Genomic DNA, 21,018 nt, shown 5'->3' with positions numbered 1-21,018 from the left:
TGATGGACTGACTTCATTTAGTGACATGTGCATATTTTAGGTTGCCAGGGTTATGGTAATTAAAAACTATTAATCACAGGCGCTGGATAATTAAAAGCGTTCCGTCTGCATAATGTGCCAAACAAACGAGGCACGGAACACTGGTTCACCTGTCTTGTTTCACACACACACATCTCCCCTCATCTACATACCAGTTGACTGTACCTGTTTACTGTACCTGTTTACTGTATCTGTTTACAGTACCTGTTTACTGTACCTGTTTACAGTACCTGTTTACTGTACCTGTTTACAGTACCTGTTTACTGTACCTGTTTACAGTACCTGTTTACTGTACCTGTTTACATTACCTGTTTACTGTACCTGTTTACAGTACCTGTTTACTGTACCTGTTTACAGTACCTGTTTACAGTACCTGTTTACTGTACCTGTTTACAGTACCTGTTTACAGTACCTGTTTACAGTACCTGTTTACTGTACCTGTTTACTGTACCTGTTTACAGTACCTGTTTACTGTACCTGTTATCTGTACCTGTTTACTGTACCTGTTTACAGTACCTGTTTACTGTACCTGTTTACAGTACCTGTTTACTGTACCTGTTATCTGTACCTGTTTACAGTACCTGTTTACTGTACCTGTTATCTGTTCCTGTTTACAGTACCTGTTTACTGTACCTGTTATCTGTACCTGTTTACAGTACCTGTTTACTGTACCTGTTTACAGTACCTGTTTACTGTACCTGTTTACTGTACCTGTTTACAGTACCTGTTTACTGTACCTGTTTACAGTACCTGTTTACTGTACCTGTTTACCTGTTTACTGTACCTGTTTACAGTACCTGTTTACTGTACCTGTTTACTGTACCTGTTTACAGTACCTGTTTACTGTACCTGTTTACAGTACCTGTTTACTGTACCTGTTATCTGTACCTGTTTACTGTACCTGTTTACAGTACCTGTTTACTGTACCTGTTATCTGTACCTGTTTACAGTACCTGTTTACAGTACCTGTTTACTGTACCTGTTAACTGTACCTGTTTACTGTACCTGTTTACAGTACCTGTTTACTGTACCTGTTTACTGTACCTGTTATCTGTACCTGTTTACAGTACCTGTTTACTGTACCTGTTTACAGTACCTGTTTACTGTACCTGTTTACTGTACCTGTTATCTGTACCTGTTTACTGTACCTGTTTACTGTACCTGTTTACTGTACCTGTTTACAGTACCTGTTTACTGTACCTGTTATCTGTACCTGTTTACTGTACCTGTTTACAGTACCTGTTTACTGTACCTGTTATCTGTACCTGTTTACAGTACCTGTTTACAGTACCTGTTTACTGTACCTGTTAACTGTACCTGTTTACTGTACCTGTTTACAGTACCTGTTTACTGTACCTGTTTACAGTACCTGTTTACAGTACCTGTTTACTGAACCTGTTTACTGTATCTGTCTACAGTACCTGTTTACTGCCTGAAGGAAACACACTCACCTGCGAACAAGGCATTGACGGCTCCTGGCACACACACACACACACACACACACACACACACGCACGCACGCACGCACGCACGCACGCACGCACGCACACACACACACACACACACACACACACACACACACACAGTTTTGTTATGTTTTAGATGCTTATCTCATGAATCTCTCCATTTGTCTATAGTCAAGACATCATCTTAGTGCTTTGTAGTAGCAGTAGTGGCTGTAGTAGAGAGCTGACGTGTGTGGAAGACTCGTCTCTCTGTGACCAAACTGGGTCACTGTGCTAATTCACCTCTCTCCAGTCACGCACATCCCAGGACACGACACGAAACGAGACGAGTCGTTGCCATGCAGACAACCATGAGCACGAGAGAGAGAACCCGAGAGAGAGAACGATAGAGAGCGAAATGGGTTAAGTGGATAAGCAGTATGTATGCAAGAGAAAATGAGTGTGTGTATGTGTGTGTGTTTAAGGGGTTCTTCCCTAAGGCTCACTAGAGCCCCTGGGTTTCACTGTAAGCGTGATATCATCTGTCTGAATGATTGCATGATGTCGCATTAAAGGTGTCACAGAAAGGAAAGAGTGGAAGTAGAAAAGAATGTGAAGAGTGAAGAGAAAGATAGAGGGAGGACAATGGGAGAGGATAGACAGATCCCTCTCTTTGATATAGGAGGCCGACAGCTTGACAGCTCTCTTGTCACGGTTAAAGTGACATTCGAAATAGCGCTGTGAGTGTTTGTGTTTGTGTGTGTAAGCCCACATCAGGGCTTTTGACTGCCGGGGGAGAATGGAGTAAAATGGCCCATACAGAGAGATAGCGATAAGGCGAGAGCAACTGAGGACACACTGATATGGGCACACACACTTAGCCTGATCACATCCACTCAAGTCAACCAGCCTATCTGACCTTGTTACATAGAAAGAGGTGGACACACACACACACATAGACAAGCAGAGAGCGAGAGAACGAGACAGAGAAAAAGCGAGAGAGACAGAGAGTAAGAGAAACATCGAGAGAGACAGCGAGACAGACGGCGAGAGAGAGAGACGGCGAGAGAGATAGACGGCGAGAGAGACAGACGGCGAGAGAGCGAGAGAGACAGAGAGACAGAGAGACAGTGACAGAGAGACAGAGAGACAGCGATACAGAGATACAGAGAGACAGCGATACAGAGAGACAGCGATACAGAGAGACAGCGATACAGAGAGACAGTGATACAGAGAGACAGCAATACAGAAAGACAGACGGCGAGAGAGATAGACGGTATGGGTTTATATATTGGCTTTATATATTCACTTTGTATGTTGTTTACCTCACTTGCTTTGGCAATGTTAACACATGTTTGCCATGCCAATAAAGCCCTTGAATTGAATTGAATTGAATTGAATTGACAGAGAAACAGCTATACAGAGAGACAGCTAGAGAGACAGCGAGAGAGACAGAGCGACAGCGAGAGAGACAGAGCGAGAGAGACAGCGACACAGCGACAGAGAGAGAGTGAGACCGAGAGAGAGAGCGAGACAACGAGACAGCAAGAGACAGCGATACAGAGAGACAGCGATACAGAGAGACAGAGAGACAGCAATACAGAGAGACAGAGAGACAGCTATACAGAGAGACAGCAATAAAGAGAGACAGAGAGGCAGCTGTAAAGAGAGACAGAGAGACAGCTATACAGAGAGACAGAGACACAGCGATACAGAGAGACAGCGATATAGAGAGACAGCGATATAGAGACAGAGAGACAATGATACAGAGAGACAGCTATACAGAGTTACAGAGATACAGCTATAAAGAGAGACATCTATACAGAGAGACAGAGAGGCAGCGATACAGAGAGACAGAGAGACAGCTATACAGACAGACAGCTATACAGAGAGATGGCGATACGGAGAAACCGTGATACAGAGAGACAGCTATACAGAGAGACAGCTATACAGAGAGACAGAGAGAGCAACAGCGATACAGAGAAACAGCTATACAGAGAGACAGAGAGGCAGCGATACAGAGAGACAGTTATACAAAGAGACAGCTATACAGAGAGACAGCTATACAGAGAAACAGTGATACAAAGAGACAGCTAAACAGAGAGACAGCGATACAGAGAGACAGAGCGACAGCTATACAGAGTGACAGAGAGACAGCGATACAGAGAGACAGCGATACAGAGAGACAGAGAGACAGCTATACAGAGAGACAGAGAAACAGAGAGACAGCTATACAGAGAGACAACTATACAGAGAGACAGCGATACAGAGAAACCGCGATACAGAGAGACAGCTATACAGAGAGACAGCGAGACACCTATACAGAGAGACAGAGAGAGCAACAGCAATACAGAGAAACAGCTCCACAAAGAGACAGAGAGGCAGCGATACAGAGAGACAGAGAGACAGAGAGACAGCTATACAGAGAGACAGCTAAACAGAGAGATGGCGATACGGAGAGACAGCGAGACACCTATACAGAGAGACAGAGAGAGCAACAGCAATACAGAGAAACAGCTATACAGAGAGACAGAGAGGCAGCGATACAGAGAGACAGAGAGACAGAGAGACAGCTATACAGAGAGACAGCTATACAGAGAGACAGCATTACAGAGATACCGAGAGACAGCTATACAGAGAGACAGCTATACAGAGAGACAGCGATAAAGAGAAACAGCTATACACAGAGACAGAGAGACAGAGAGAGACAGCTATACAGAGAGACAGTGATACAGAGAGACAGCGATACAGAGAGACAGCTATATAGAGAGACGGTGATACAGAGAGACAGAGAGACGGAGAGACAGCTATACAGAGAGACAGCTATACAGCGAGACAGAGAGACAGAGAGACAGCTATGCAGAGAGAAAGCAATACAGAGAGAGAGACAGCATACAGAGAGACAGCGATACAGAAAGACAGAGAGGCAGCGGTACAGAGAGACAGAGAGACAGCTATACAGAGAGACAGCTATCCAGAGAGACAGCGATATAGAGAGACAGCTATACAGAGGGGCAGAGAGACAGCTATACAGAGAGACAGCTATACAGAGAGACAGAGACAGCTATACAGAGAGACAGCGATACAGAGAGACAGCGATATAGAGACAGAGAGACAATGATACAGAGAGACAGCTATACAGAGTTACAGAGATACAGCTATAAAGAGAGACATCTATACAGAGAGACAGAGAGGCAGCGATACAGAGAGACAGAGAGACAGCTATACAGACAGACAGCTATCCAGAGAGACGGCGATACAGAGAAACCGTGATACAGAGAGACAGCTATACAGAGAGACAGAGAGAGAGACAGCTATACAGAGAGGCAGCTATACAGAGAGACAGAGAGAGCAACAGCGATACAGAGAAACAGCTATACAGAGAGACAGAGAGGCAGCGATACAGAGAGACAGCTATACAAAGAGACAGCTATACAGAGAGACAGCTGTACAGAGAAACAGCGATACAGAGAGACAGCTAAACAGAGAAACAGCGATACAGAGAGACAGAGCGACAGCTATACAGAGTGACAGAGAGACAGCGATACAGAGAGACAGCGATACAGAGAGACAGAGAGACAGCTATACAGAGAGACAGAGAGACAGAGAGACAGCGATATAGAGACAGAGAGACAATGATACAGAGAGACAGCTATACAGAGTTACGGAGATACAGCTATAAAGAGAGACATCTATACAGAGAGACAGAGAGGCAGCGATACAGAGAGACAGAGAGACAGCTATCCAGAGAGACAGCGATACAGAGAGACAGAGACAGCTATACAGAGAGACAGCTATACAGAGAGACAGCGATACAGAGAGACAGCTATACAGAGAGACAGCTATACAGAGAAACAGCGATACAGAGAGACAGAGATGCAGTGATACAGAGAGACAGAGAGACAGAGAGACAGCTATACAGAGAGACAGCTATACAGAGAGACAGCGATACAGAGAGACAGAGCGACAGCTATACAGAGTGACAGACAGACAGTGATACAGAGAGACAGCGATACAGAGAGACAGAGAGACAGCTATACAGAGAGACAGAGAGACAGAGAGACAGCTATACAGAGAGACAACTATACAGAGAGACAGCGATACAGAGAAACCGCGATACAGAGAGACAGCTATACAGAGAGACAGCTATACAGAGAGACAGCGATACAGAGAGACAGCGAGACACCTATACAGAGAGACAGAGAGAGCAACAGCAATACAGAGAAACAGCTATACAGAGAGACAGAGAGGCAGCGATACAGAGAGACAGAGAGACAGCTATACAGAGAGACAGCTATACAGAGAGACGGCGATACGGAGAGACAGCGAGACAGCTATACAGAGAGACAGCTAAACAGAGAGACAGCTATACACAGAGACAGAGATACAGAGAGAGACAGCTATACAGAGAGACAGCGATACAGAGAGACAGCGATACAGAGAGACAGCTATATAGAGAGACAGCGATACAGAGAGACAGAGAGACAGAGAGACAGCTATACAGAGAGACAGCTATACCGCGATACAGAGAGACAGAGAGACAGCTATGCAGAGAGACAGCAATACAGAGAGACAGCTATCCAGAGAGACAGCGATATAGAGAGACAGCTATACAGAGGGGCAGAGAGACAGCTATACAGAGAGACAGCTATATAGAGAGACAGAGACAGCTATACAGAGAGACAGCGATACAGAGAGACAGAGAGACAGAGAGACAGCTATACAGAGAGACAACTATACAGAGAGACAGCGATACAGAGAAACCGCGATACAGAGAGACAGAGAGACAGAGAGACAGCTATACAGAGAGACAGCGATACAGAGAGACAGCGAGACACCTATACAGAGAGACAGAGAGAGCAACAGCAATACAGAGAAACAGCTATACAGAGAGACAGAGAGGCAGCGATACAGAGAGACAGAGAGACAGCTATACAGAGAGACAGCTATACAGAGAGACGGCGATACGGAGAGACAGCGAGACACCTATACAGAGAGACAGAGAGAGCAACAGCAATACAGAGAAACAGCTATACAGAGAGACAGAGAGGCAGCGATACAGAGAGACAGAGAGACAGAGAGACAGAGAGACAGCTATACAGAGAGACAGCTATACAGAGAAACAGCGATACAGAGAGACAGAGAGGCAGCGATACAGAGAGACAGAGAGACAGCTATACAGAGAGACAGCTATACAGAGAGACAGCTATACAGAGAAACAGCGATACAGAGAGACAGAGAGGCAGCGATACAGAGAGACAGAGAGACAGAGAGACAGCTATACAGAGAGACAGCTATACAGAGAGACGGCGATACGGAGAAACCGTGATACAGAGAGAGAGCTATACAGAGAGACAGAGAGAGAGACAGCTATACAGAGAGACAGAGAGCAACAGCGATACAGAGAATCAGCTATACAGAGAGACAGAGAGGCAGCGATACAGAGAGACAGAGAGACAGCGTTACAGAGATACCGAGAGACAGCTATACAGAGAGACAGAGAGACAGCTATACAGAGAGACAGCTATACAGAGAGGCAGCGATACAGAGAGACAGAGAGACAGAGAGACAGCTATACAGAGAGACAGCTATACAGAGAGACAGCTATACAGAGAAACAGTGATACAGAGAGACAGCTATACAGAGAGACAGCGAGACACCTATACAGAGAGACAGAGAGATCAACAGCAATACAGAGAAACAGCTATACAGAGAGACAGAGAGGCAGCGATACAGAGAGACAGAGAGACAGCTATACAGAGAGACGGCGATACGGAGAAACCGTGATACAGAGAGACAGCTATACAGAGAGACAGAGAGAGAGATAGCTATACAGAGAGACAGCTATACAGAGAGACAGAGAGAGCAACAGCGATACAGAGAAACAGCTATACAGAGAGACAGAGAGGCAGCGATACAGAGAGACAGAGAGACAGCGTTACAGAGATACCGAGAGACAGCTATACAGAGAGACAGAGAGACAGCTATACAGAGAGACAGCTATACAGAGAGACAGCGATACAGAGAAACAGTGATACAGAGAGACAGCTAAACAGAGAGACAGCGATACAGAGAGACAGAGTGAAAGCTATACAGAGTGACAGAGAGACAGCTATACAGAGAGACAGCGATAAAGATAGACAGCTATACAGAGAGGGAGAGACAGCTATACAGAGAGACAGCTGTACAGAGAGACAGCTATACAGCGAGACAGAGAGACAGAGAGACAGCTATACAGAGAGACAGCGATACAGAGAGACAGTGATACAGAGAGACAGAGAGACAGCGATACAGAGAGACAGAGAGACAGAGAGACAGAGAGACAGAGGGACAGCGATACAGAGAGAACGAGAGACGGACTGTCAGCGATACAGAAAGACAGCGAGACAGAGAGAAAGAGAGACAGAGAGAAAGCGAGACAGAGAGACAGCGATACAGAGAGACAGCTATACAGAGAGACAGAGAGACAGTGAGACAGAGAGACAGCTATACAGAGAGACAGCTATACAGAGAGGCAGCGATACAGAGAAACCGCGATACAGAGAGACAGCTATACAGAGAGACAGAGAGACAGTCAGACAGAGAGACAGCTATACAGAGAGACAGCTATACAGAGAGACAGCGATACAGAGAGACAGAGATACATAGAGACAGAGAGACAGCGATACAGAGAGACAGAGAGACAGCTATACAGAGAGACAGCGATACAGAGAGACAGCGAGACACCTATACAGAGAGACAGAGAGAGCAACAGCAATACAGTGAAACAGCTATACAGAGAGACAGAGAGGCAGCGATACAGAGAGACAGAGAGACAGCTATACAGAGAGACGGCGATATGGAGAAACCGTGATACAGAGAGACAGCTATACAGAGAGACAGCTTTACAGAGATACAGCGATACAGAGAGACAGTGATACAGAGAGACAGAGAGACAGGGATACAGAGAGACAGAGAGACAGAGAGACAGAGAGACAGCGATACAGAGAGACCGAGAGACGGACTGTCAGCGATACAGAAAGACAGCGAGACAGAGAGATAGAGAGACAGAGAGAAAGCAAGACAGAGAGACAGCGATACAGAGAGACAGCTATACAGAGAGACAGAGAGACAGAGAGACAGCTATACAGAGAGACAGCTATACAGAAAGGCAGCGATACAGAGAAACCGCGATACAGAGAGACAGCTATACAGAGAGACAGCGATACAGAGAGACAGCAAGACACCTATACAGAGAGACAGAGAGAGCAACAGCAATACAGAGAAACAGCTATACAGAGAGACAGAGAGGCAGTGATACAGAGAGACAGAGAGACAGAGAGAGAGCTATACAGAGAGACAGCTATACAGAGAGACGGCGATATGGAGAAACCATGATACAGAGAGACAGCTATACAGAGAGACAGCAATACAGAGAGACAGCGAGACAGCTATACAGAGAGACAGAGAGAGCAACAGCGATACAGAGAAACAGCTATACAGAGAGACAGAGAGGCAGCGATACAGAGAGACAGCGTTACAGAGATACCAAGAGACAGCTAAACAGAGAGACAGCGATACAGAGAGACAGCTATACAGAGAGACAGAGAGACAGTGATACAGCAATACAGAGAGACAAAGAGACAGCTATACAGAGTGACAGAGAGACAGCGATACATAGAGACAGAGAGTCAGTTATACAGAGAGACAGAGAGACAGCGATACAGAGAGACAAAGAGACAGCGAGAGACACAAAGAGACAGCAAGAGAGACAAAGAGACAGCGAGATAGACAAAGAGACAGTGAGAGAGACAAAGAGACAGCGAGAGAGACAAAGAGACAGCGAGAGAGACAAAGAGACAGCAAGAGAGACAAAGAGACAGCGAGAGAGACAGAGAGGCAGAGATACACAGACAAAGAGATAGCGAGAGAGACAGAGAGACAGCGAGATGTGGGAGACATGTGGGAGACTCCCCAAACATATGGAAGAAGGTATTCTGGTCAGATGAGACTAAAATTGAGCTTTTTGGCATCACGGAAAACGCTATGTCTGGTGCAAAGCCAACACCTCTCATCACCCCGAGAATACCATCCCATGCTGTGGGGATGTTTTTCATCGGCAGAGACTGGGAAACTGGTCAGACTTTCAGGAATGATGGATGGCGCTAAATACAGGGAAATTCTTGAAGGAAACCTGTTTCAGTCTTCCAGAGATTTGAGACTGGGACGGAGGTTCACCTTCCAGCAGGACAATGACCCCATGCAAACTGACGGAGTGACAGCGATACAGAGAGACAGCGAGACAGAGAGATAGAGAGACAGAGAGATAGAGAGACAGTCTCTCTGCTGATCTCTTTGTCTCTCTCGCTGTCTCTTTGTCACTCTGTTGCTGTCTCTTTGTCTCTTAGTCGCTGTCTCTCTATCGCTGTCTCTGTCTCGCTGTCGAGAGAGACAAAGAGACAGCGAGAGAGACAAAGAGACAGCGAGAGAGACAAAGATACAGCGAGAGAGACAGAGATACACAGACAAAGAGACAGCGAGAGAGACAGAGAGACAGAGATACACAGACAAAGAGACAGCGAGAGAGACAGACAGAGATAGACAGACAGAGAGCGACAGCGTCAGAGAGACAGCGACAGAGAGACAGCGACAGAGACAATGACAGAGAGACAGTGAGACAGCGTAAAACAAAATCTCAAACAACTTTCTATCCAGAGGTAGATGCTTATGCCCATCTACTATCCTGTCCAAAACTCTCTTCGCAAAACCCAAACTTACTTGGGGGTAACAGCGTGCACTGTTGCCGTTAGTGGCCAGTTTCCACCTGATCTCCCGACGTCTTCCGACATGGATGGACGTCTAATACTGACATATCATGGGTGACCTGGATGCAGAAAACATAGTGAAAATGTGATTATGTCTGCAACGATGTTATGATAATTTCAAAGACAAACAAAAATATTTTCAAATATTTTAAGTGAGTATTATTGGTGAGGTCTTTTATTTTTTTTAATACAGGTTCCTCTTTAAACGAAGTTCAGCTTATGAAGACTTAATAAAGCCCTTCATTGTGCCTTCATAAGCACTATGTGAATGTTTTATAAAGCATCTATAACAGTATGTCATGAATTATAAAGGGTTCATGCATTTGGAATAACTGTGTGACACAATTGCAAATGTCAAATGTGACATAACCCACTATGTTGGATATGATATAAACATGTGCTTTATATAGGATGACCTGTTGTGCTGAAGGACGGCTTAGGCTCTTAAGTGATGTCATGCTAGTCACATTACACCTAATCTCAGACACTTCCGCCCAAGTGCATGGAATGTCTGGTGAACCAATGCATCAAACTTGGACTTCATTAGTTAGGGTTAGGTTTAAAATCAAATTTTAAGAAAATAAATTATGGAAATTGTCACGCCTTGGTCATTGTATTTTGTGTTTTTGGTATATGTTTGGGTAGGCCAGGGTGTGACATGGGTTTATATGTTGTGTTTCGTATTGGGGTTTGTATTAATTGGGATTGTGTATGATTAGGGGTGTGTCTAGTTAGGCTTGGCTGCCTGAGGCGATTCTCAATTGGAGTCAGGTGATTCTCGTTGTCTCGGATTGGGAACCGTATTTAGGTAGCCTGAGTTCGCGTTGTATTTTGTGGGTGCTTGTTCCTGTCTCTGTGTTGTAGTCACCAGATAGGCTGTAATTAGTTTCACGTTTCGTTTGTTGTTTTCTTATATCAGTTATTTCATGTACCGGTTTCATTCATTAAAGTCATGAGTAACCTACACGCTGCATTTCGGTCTGACTCTCTTCTTACAACAGACAAACAGTAGTTACAGAAACACCCACCACTCACAGACCGAGCAGCGTGTGAACTGACAGGAGCTAAAGGACAACGTTATGGACAGCAGAAGCATGGAGTATACTATGTGGGAAGAAATCGACAGGTGGGCGGCCGACCCATAGCGAGTGCAGGAGCCCGCCTGGGATTCGCTTCAGCAGTGCGAAGAGGGCTACAGGCTAATGGAGTCTAAGAGGAAAACACGGCGACGCAGAGCGAAAACCGAAAGTAACGGGGGAGAGCGCAGAGAGAGAGTGGCTGAGTCAGGAGTCAGACCTGAGCATACTCTCCCTGTTAATTGTGAGGAGCTGCAATATGAGGACTTCTGGTCTTGGGAGATGATATTAGATGGTAAAGGACCCTGGGCGCAGCCGGGATAATATCGCCGTCCCAAAAGCGGAGAGGCGCAGGTATGAGGATGCAGCACGGCGACGCGGTTGGAAACCGGAAAAACAGCCCAAAAAATTATTGGGGTGGGGCTAGAAGGGAGAATAGTTATGCCAGGTAGGAGACCTGCGCATACTCCCTGTGCTCACCGTTGGGCTAGAGAGACCGGGCAGGCACCGTGTTATGCTATGGAGCGCACGGTGTTTCCAGTGCTTGTGCAGAGCCAGCTGCGGCACATACCAGCCCTTCCTATTGGCCGGGATAAAGTGGGCATCGAGCCAGGTAAGCTTGGGCAGGCTCGGTGCTCAAGAGCTCCAGTGCGCCTGCACGATCCGGTCTATCCAGAGCCACCTCTACACACCAGTCCTCCGGTAGCAGCTCCCCGCACCAGGCTTCCTATGCGTGTCCTAGCGCCAGTACCACCAGTTCCAGCACCACGCACCAGGCCTCCAGTGCGCCTCACCTGTTCAGCGCAGCCAGCGCTTTTCTCCTCTCCTGCGCTGTTGGAGTCTCCCGCCTGTTTAGCGCAGCCAGAGCTTTTCTCCTCTCCTGCCCTGCCGGAGTCTCCTGTCTGTCCAGCGCCGCCAGTGCTCCCAGTCGGCCCAGCGCGGCCAGTGCTCCCAGTCTGCCCAGCGCGGCCAGTGCTCCCAGTCTGCCCAGCACGGCCAGTGCTCCCAGTCTGCCCAGCGCGGCCAGGGCTCCCAGTCTGCCCAGCGCCGCCAGTGCTCCCAGTCTGCCCAGCTCCGCCAGTGCTCCCAGTCTGCCCAGTGCTCCCAGTCTGCCCAACGCCGCCAGTCTGCTCAGCGCCGCCAGCGCCGCCAGTCTGCCCAGTGCCACCAGTCTGCCCAGCGCCGCCAGTATGCCCAGCGCCACCAGTCGGTCCAGCGTCGCCAGTCTGCCTGGATCCGCCAGAAGTGCCAGTCTGCCAAGATCTTCTAGATCGGCCAGACAACCTGAATCATCCAGTTCCACCAGCCAGCCAGGATTTACCGGAGCCTACTACCTGCCTGAGCTTCCTCTCAGTACTGAGTTTCCTCTCAGTACTGGGCTTCCTCTCAGTACCGGGTTTCCCCTCAGTACCGGGCTTCCCCTCAGTACCGGGCTTCCCCTCAGTACCGGGCTTCCCCTCAGTACCAGGCTGCTTCTGTCCCGAGCTGCCCCTCAGTCCCGGGCTGCCCCTCTGTCCCGGGCTGCCCTTCTGTCCTGAGATGCCCCTCTGTCCCGAGCTGCCCCTCAGTCCTGGGCTGCCACTCTGTCCCGGGCTGCCACTCTGTCCTGAGATGCCCCTCTGTCCTGAGATGCCCCTCTGTCCTGAGATGCCCCTCTGTCCCGAGCTGCCCCTCGGTCCCGAGCTGCCCCTCTGTCCCGAGCTGCCCCTCAGTTATGTGGGGATCAGGGTGAGGACTATTAGGCCATGGTCGGCGGAGGAGGTGGATTATCCCAGGACGCGAACGGGAGAACTAGGACATTTATGGAGTGGGGTCCACGTCCCGAGCCAGAACCGCCACCATGGACAGACGCCCACCCGGACCCTCCCTATGCTCTTGAGGTGCGTCCGGGAGTCCGCACCTTAGGGGGGGGGGTTCTGTCATGCCTTGGTCATTGTATTTTGTGTTTTTGGTATATGTTTGGGTAGGCCAGGGTGTGACATGGGTTTATATGTTGTGTTTCGTATTGGGGTTTGTATTAATTGGGATTGTGTATGATTAGGGGTGTGTCTAGTTAGGCTTGGCTGCCTGAGGCGATTCTCAATTGGAGTCAGGTGATTCTCGTTGTCTCGGATTGGGAACCGTATTTAGGTAGCCTGAGTTCGCGTTGTATTTTGTGGGTGCTTGTTCCTGTCTCTGTGTTGTAGTCACCAGATAGGCTGTAATTAGTTTCACGTTTCGTTTGTTGTTTTCTTATATCAGTTATTTCATGTACCAGTTTCATTCATTAAAGTCATGAGTAACCTACACGCTGCATTTCGGTCTGACTCTCTTCTTACAACAGACGAACGTCGTTACAGAAATGGGCAGGGTTAAGCAATAATTATGACTTTTTGACTGTGTTAAGTAATGACGATGAGAAATACTTTACTCAGTAAGGTCACTCCTATAGAATTCTATGGTCATTCCCACTAAGGCCAACGTTGAATGGTTGATATCCCAGGCTTATATGTGCTGTGTGTGCAATAGCCTGGGGACAATGTTACAACAAAAAACAGTTACCTTAATGAAAGCCCCCAACCTAAAGTCATTGAAAGTGTCTTTCATCTGGAGCCAAGTTCGATGTTGCTCAGTACACAAACATGCACACAACAAATAGAGCCATATCATGCGGTTTTGGTCCCAGTCAGGTCTTTGACACATTCACCCACTCCTCCGCTGAAAGATCAGCCACAAAATGTTGGCACCATGTAACAGGTTGTAATCAAGCCCTGGTCTCCAGCATGGGAACAGAATAGGAATACCTGATGCAGTAGTCTCAGGTTGACCTTCTCCAAATCAACTTGGTTCTGACACACACACTAACGCAAGCTTTGCAGGTCCATCGAGCCATTTAAATATCTCTCCCACCCTACATTAACCTGTGGATCATGAGAGAACCTTCATAAATCAGGAGAACGTTAATAACCTATTTGAGACACCTTCGGTCATTCATATCAGGTATATTTTCTGGGTGATTAAATATTGACTGGCTTTCATCAAGCTGCTCATTCAAGAAAAAGCTTCAAACTGCAACATGGTTCAGGTTATCAGTCAACCTACCAGGGTACTTACAAACAACACAGGAATTAAATCATCAACATCTATTGATCATGTCATTACTAATGCTGCAGAAATTTGCTTGAAGGCACTATTCAGATGTAGTGATCACAATATAATAGTAATATCTAGGAAAACCAAAGTTCCAAAGGCTGGGCCTAATATAGTGTATAAGAGGTCATACAATACGTTTTGTAGTGAATCCTATGTTGTAGATGTAAAGAATATTTATTGGTCTGTGGTGTGTAATGAGGAGCAACCAGACGCTGCACTTGATGCATTTATGAAATTGCTTTTTCAAATCAAATCAAATGTTATTGATCTCGTACACATATTTAGCAGATGTTATTGTGGGTGTTGCGAAGTGCTTGTGTTCCTGGCTCCAACAGTGCAATAATATCTAACAATTCACAACAATACACACTAGTCTAAAATTTAATGAATGGAATTAAGAAATATATAAATATTAGGATGAGCAATGTCAGAGTGGCATTGACTAAAATACAGTAGAATAGAATACATTATATACATATGTGATGAGTAAAGCAGTATGTAAACATTAATTAAAGTGATCAGTGTTCCATTATTAAAGTGGCCAGTGATTCCATGCCTATGTACAGTGGCTTGCAAAAGTGTTCACTCCCTTGGCATTTTTCCAATTTTGTTGCCTTACAACCTGGAATTAAAATGGATTTTTTGGGGAGTATGTATAATTTGATTTACACCACATGCAAAACACTTTGAAGATGCAAAAAAATGTTTGTGAAACAAACAAGAAATAAGTAACTTAGTACAGCACATTTTGCAGCAATTACAGCTGCAAGTCCCCTGGAGTATGTCTCTATAAGCTTGGCACATCTAGCCACTGGGATTTTTGCCCATTCTTCAAGGCAAAATCAGCAACAGTTCCTTCAAGTTGGATGGGTTCCACTGGTGTACAGCAATCTTTAAGTCATACCACAGATTCTCAATTGGATTGAGGTCTGGGATTTGACTAGGCCATTCCAAGACATTTAAATGTTTCGCCTTAAACCACTCAAATTTTGCTTTAGCAGTTTGCATGGGGTCATTGTCCTGCTGGAAGGGGAACCTCCGTCCCAGTCTCAAATCTCTGGAAGACTGAAACAGGTTTCCTTCAAGAATTTCCCTGTATTTAGCGCCATCCATCACTCCTTAAAGTCTGACCAGTTTCCCAGTCTCTGCCGATGAAAAACATCCCCACAGCATGGGATGGTGTTCTCCGGGTGATGAGAGGTGTTGGGTTTGCACCAGACATAGTGTTTTCCGTGATGGCCAAAAAGCTCAATTTTACTCTCATCTGACCAGAATACCTTCTTCCATATGTTTGGGGAATCTCCCACATGCCTTTTGGTGAACACCGAACGTGTTTGCTTATTTCTTTCTTTAACCTGTTAAGTCGACCCTCTACTTTTTCGAACATTCTGTTAAAAATCGCGCAACATTTCAGCACCCTGCTACTCAGGCCAGGAATATAGTATATGCATATGATTAGTATGTGTGGATAGAAATCACTCAGCCGTTTATAAAACTGGTTAAATCACGGCTGTGACTATAACAGAACGTGCGTTTCATCGAAAAGTGCAGGAATATCTGATCACTGAGAATGGAAATAAATATCCATCCGTGACTTCAAGGAATTGTTCAAAGTGAATCGAATTAAATGAGGCCGAGGTTGCAGTGCCTACAGCTTCCACACGTTGTCTAGAGTCTTGTCATTTGATTCGCAATTGATTCTTGGTCTAACCGAATCAAGGGAATCGATTCCCTCCGGTCTCCGACCGGATGTTTTGGTCAGGCTCTCTCCAAGACATTTTTTCGAAACAGACACCTATAGAATTGACATCGCCTCCTGATGAATTTTATCGCTTTTTAACGTGTACTAATACCTAAAGTTGCATTACAAAAGTAATTTGAAGTGTTTTCTGAAAGTTTATCGTCGACTTTTTGAATTTTAAAAAATGACGTTACGTTATGAAACGCTATTTTTTTCCGTTTATCACACAGTCTTCATAGATCGATATCTAGGCTATATATGGACCGATTTAATCGAGAAAAAAAGACCCAATAGTGATTATGGGACATCTAGGAGTGCCAACAAAGAAGATGGTCAAAGGTAATGAATGTTTTATATTTTATTTGTGCGGTTTGTGTATCGACGACTATGCTAATTATTTTGTTTACGTCCCCTGCGGGTCTTTTGGGGTGTTACATGCTATCAGATAATAGCTTCTCATGCTTTCGCCGAAAAGCATTTTAAAAATCTAACTTGTTGCCTGGATTCACAACGAGTGTAGCTTTAACTCAATACCCTGCATGTGTATTTTAATGAACGTTTGAGTTTGAACTAATACTATTAGCATTTAGCGTAGCGCATTTGCATTTCCAGAGCTCTAGATGGGACGCCTGCGTGCCTGGTAGGACCAAGAGGTTAAGCAATGGCTTTTTTCTGTCCACTCTTTTGTAAAGCCCAGCTCTGTGGAGTGTATGGCTTAAGGTGGTCCTATGGACAGATACTTCAATCTCCGCTGTGGAGCTTTACAACTCCTTCAGGGTTATCTTTGGTCTCTTTGTTGCCTCTCGGATTAATGACCTTCTTGCCTGGTCTGTTAGTTTTGGTGGGCAGCCCTCTCTTGGCAGGTTTGCTGTGGAGTCATATTCTTTCCATTTTTTAAATAATGGATTTTAATGGTGCTCCGTTGGATGTTCAAAGTTTCTGATATTTTTTATAACCCAACACTGATCTGTACTTCTCCACAACTTTATCCCTGACCTGTTTGGAGAGCTCCTTGGTCTTCATGGTGTCGCTTGCTAGTGGAGCCCCTTGCTCAGTGGTGTTGCAGACTCTGGGGCCTTTCAGGACAGGTGTATATATTGTTGCACCAGATCTTTTTTAGGGGCTTCATAGCAAAGGTGGTGAATACATATGCAAAGGGGGTGAATACATATGCAAAGGGAGTGAATACATATGCAAAGGGAGTGAATACATATGCAAAGGGGGTGAATACATATGCAAAGGGAGTGAATACATATGCAAAGGGGTGAATACATATGCAAAGGGGTGAATACATATGCAAAGGGGTGAATACATATGCAAAGGGGGTGAATACATATGCAAAGGGGTGAATACATATGCAAAGGGGTGAATACATATGCAAAGGGAGTGAATACATATGCAAAGGGGTGAATACATATGCAAAGGGGGTGAATACATATGCAAAGGGGTGAATACATATGCAAAGGGGTGAATACATATGCAAAGGGAGTGAATACATATGCAAAGGGAGTGAATACATATGCAAAGGGGTGAATACATATGCAAAGGGAGTGAATACATATGCAAAGGGGGTGAATACATATGCAAAGGGAGTGAATACATATGCAAAGGGGGTGAATACATATGCAAAGGGGGTGAATACATATGCAAAGGGGGTGAATACATATGCAAAGGGGGTGAATACATATGCAAAGGTGGTGAATACATATGCAAAGGGAGTGAATACATATGCAAAGGGTGTGAATACATATGCAAAGGGTGTGAATACATATGCACGCACCCCTTTTACATTTACACATAAAAAAAACATTTGAAACAAGTTATTTTTTCCACTTCACCAATTTGGACTATTTTGTGTATGTCCATTACATGAAATCCAAATAAAAACATATTTAAATTACAGGTTGTAATGCAACAAAATAGGAAAAATGGCAAGGGGAGTGAATACTTTTGCAAGGCACTGTATATGGGGCAGCAGCCTCTAAGGTGCAGGGTTGAGTAACCTGATGGTAGCCAGCTAGTGATGACTATTTAACAGTCTGATGGCCTTGAGACAGAAGCTGTTTTTCAGTCTCTCAGTCCCAGCTTTGATGTACCTGTACTGACCTCGCTTTCTGGATGATAGCGGGGTGAACAGGCCATAGCTCGGGTGGTTGATGTCCTTGTGGATCTTTTTGGCCTTCCTGTTACATCGGGTGCTGTAGGTGTCCTGAAGGGCAGGCAGTGTGGGCCTGATGAATTGCCAGATGAATGAATAAATACAAATGTAATGTTTTCTAAGCTCAGTCTGAGATGTTAAGGACAATCCCAAGAAGATTAGATTTATGTCAAAATTCTGAATGTAAAGCATTTTTTTATTTAAATGATGAGCCCGCTGACGTGTCTATTTCAGGGTTTAGTATAGCAACATTATGAGATTTTACAAACATTTTATATTTATAATAATTGAATTAGTTCGGAGGGAACATTGGGTAAATGCATATTTTTTTTACCAATTATCTTTTGTAATCATATTCAGACAACTTCCATATTGTCCGTGATAGGATTGAAGGGAAATGGTGTCCATGGACAAAAGCGTTAAATAAAAGCGTTTTAATGCCTGAGGTGGGAAAATATGTTTTCATGAAGGTTTAATATTTACTTAATGTTGTGTTCAGAAAATGCATTCATTCTATTAAAAAAAGTATATTTTTTATTAAATATTACAGCATCCCAAGAATGATCCATATCTGAAAAATGCTTGCCTAAACTGCACCCATTCCATTGGACTGCACCCATTCCATTGGACTGCACCCATTCCATTGGACTGCACCCATTCCATTGGACTGCACCCATTCCATTGGACTGCACCCATTCCACGTGGAATCACGTCACATATGGCTTAATGCACTACAGAAAACCACAGGGCAGGGCATGCTCACTGAATTCAAGGGAAACTACAGTTAAAACAATCAAACTTTCTTAGATTTTTCCCAGACCTCAAAAGTTATCCCCTGATGAGGTTTAAGCATTGTTGTGACAAACAGAAAATCCAATGTTTTTTATTAAAATGTGTGATTTTGTTTTTGTTGTTGAAAAAAACTGAGATAGATGCAAACAATAAATAGGGATTTTAAAAGGCCCAAAGTTTATTTTGTTGCTTTTTACACTTTAGAGTGGGTGCATCCTGCAGCACAGCATTTGGGGGGGGAAGTTGAGGTCAGGTTCAATATTCACTATTCACCCAAGAGGAGAAGAGGTTGGGCCATCCTAGAAATGTTTTATTGATATATAATATAATATACACAATTTAGCAGAGACTTTTATCCAAAGCGACTTACAGTCATGCATGAATACATTTTTCCATATGGATGGTCCCATGAATCGAACCCAATATAATGAAGTTGCAATTCTCTACCAATATGCATGACAGGGTTAAATGCTTTGTGAAGCCTCAATGTATTATATAGGTCATATTGACATAGTGGGTTGTCATATTTGACATTGGTGGTTATGTCACACAGTTATTTATGAACCCTTTATAAAGCATGACATACTGTTATAGATGATTTGTAACACATTTATGTAGTCTCTGTGAAGGCTTTATGAAGCCGTCCAGTACCATCGTTGGGTCGCTGGTTTGAAAGATTCAGCAGACTGCTGACAATACACATCTGGCTAAAAGACTAGTTTAGCTCTACTGGAGTCACTTATATAGATAACTTTGACACCTTCTGGAAACAGAAGATACTCTACAGGAATGACAGAGTCCATCCAAATCCTCTTGGCTCCTGGACTCTGTCCACGCATTTCAAGGCTACGTTGAAACAATGACTGGTAAATGATCCAATACCAGCTCAGTTAATTCCTACCATTGTGACAATGAGTTGTCATAATGCTGCATCAAATGTACATCATCTTAGGGGCATTGGCAAACACAATGTACCCCTAATTGCACCGAATACATCTGTTTATCTTACAGCTATTGTAAGAAGTAATCATGAGCCTATAAACTAGAGTTACACTGTTAGCACTGAGGTGGTGTGCAATAGTAGGAAGACCACTTTATGCAGCTCCCCCTGTACTATCAGCTTCAATGTAAATAACATGAGTAAGTCTACGTCTGATACCCTTCCCAGTAAAGTATTCAAAACAATCAAGCAACCCAGAAAAGTGATAAAATACTCCATATTAACATATGTAGCCTAAGAAATAAGGTACATGAAGTCAATAACTTGCTTGTAACAGATGACATTAGTATTCTGACTATCTCTGAAACTCACATAGATAATACCTTGGACGATAGTGGTAGCAATACATGGTTATAACATCTACCGAAAAGACAGAAATGCCAACGGAGGAGGTGTTGCGGTCTATATTCAGAACCACATTCCTGTAAAGCTTAGAGACAATCTAATGTTAAATACTGTTGAAGTAATATGGCTACAGGTTCATCTGCCTCACCTAAAGCCCATTCTGGTTGGATGCTGCTATAGACCACCAAGTGCTAACAGTCAGTATCTGGACAATATGTGTGAAATGCTTGATAATGTATGTGATATCAACAGGGAAGTATATTTTCTGGGTGATTTAAATATTGACTGGCTGTCATCAAGCTGCCCACTCAGGAACAAAAGTTACACTCTGACCCAGTGCCTGCAACCTGGATCCATTGTCAGTCAACCTACCAGGATAGTTACAAACAGCACAGTAATTAAATCAATCAACAGGTATTGATCACGTCTTTACTAACGCTGCAGATATTTGCTCTGAAGCAGTATCCAAATCCATAGGATGTAGTG

The 21,018-nt window shown here is 44.7% G+C and overlaps 1 protein-coding gene across 1 annotated transcript in view; it reads left to right on the top strand.

Annotated features, from left to right (window-relative positions):
• Nucleotides 1–21,018, top strand: part of LOC124031334 (ephrin type-A receptor 8-like) — a 165,253-nt gene that overhangs the window by 108,211 nt on the left and 36,024 nt on the right.

The sequence above is a fragment of the Oncorhynchus gorbuscha genome, linkage group LG03, assembly GCF_021184085.1.
Source record: "Oncorhynchus gorbuscha isolate QuinsamMale2020 ecotype Even-year linkage group LG03, OgorEven_v1.0, whole genome shotgun sequence".
NCBI classification, from domain to species: Eukaryota; Metazoa; Chordata; class Actinopteri; order Salmoniformes; family Salmonidae; genus Oncorhynchus; species Oncorhynchus gorbuscha.
Note: the sequence above shows the minus strand (reverse complement) of the source record. Positions and strands in the feature narration are given on the sequence as shown.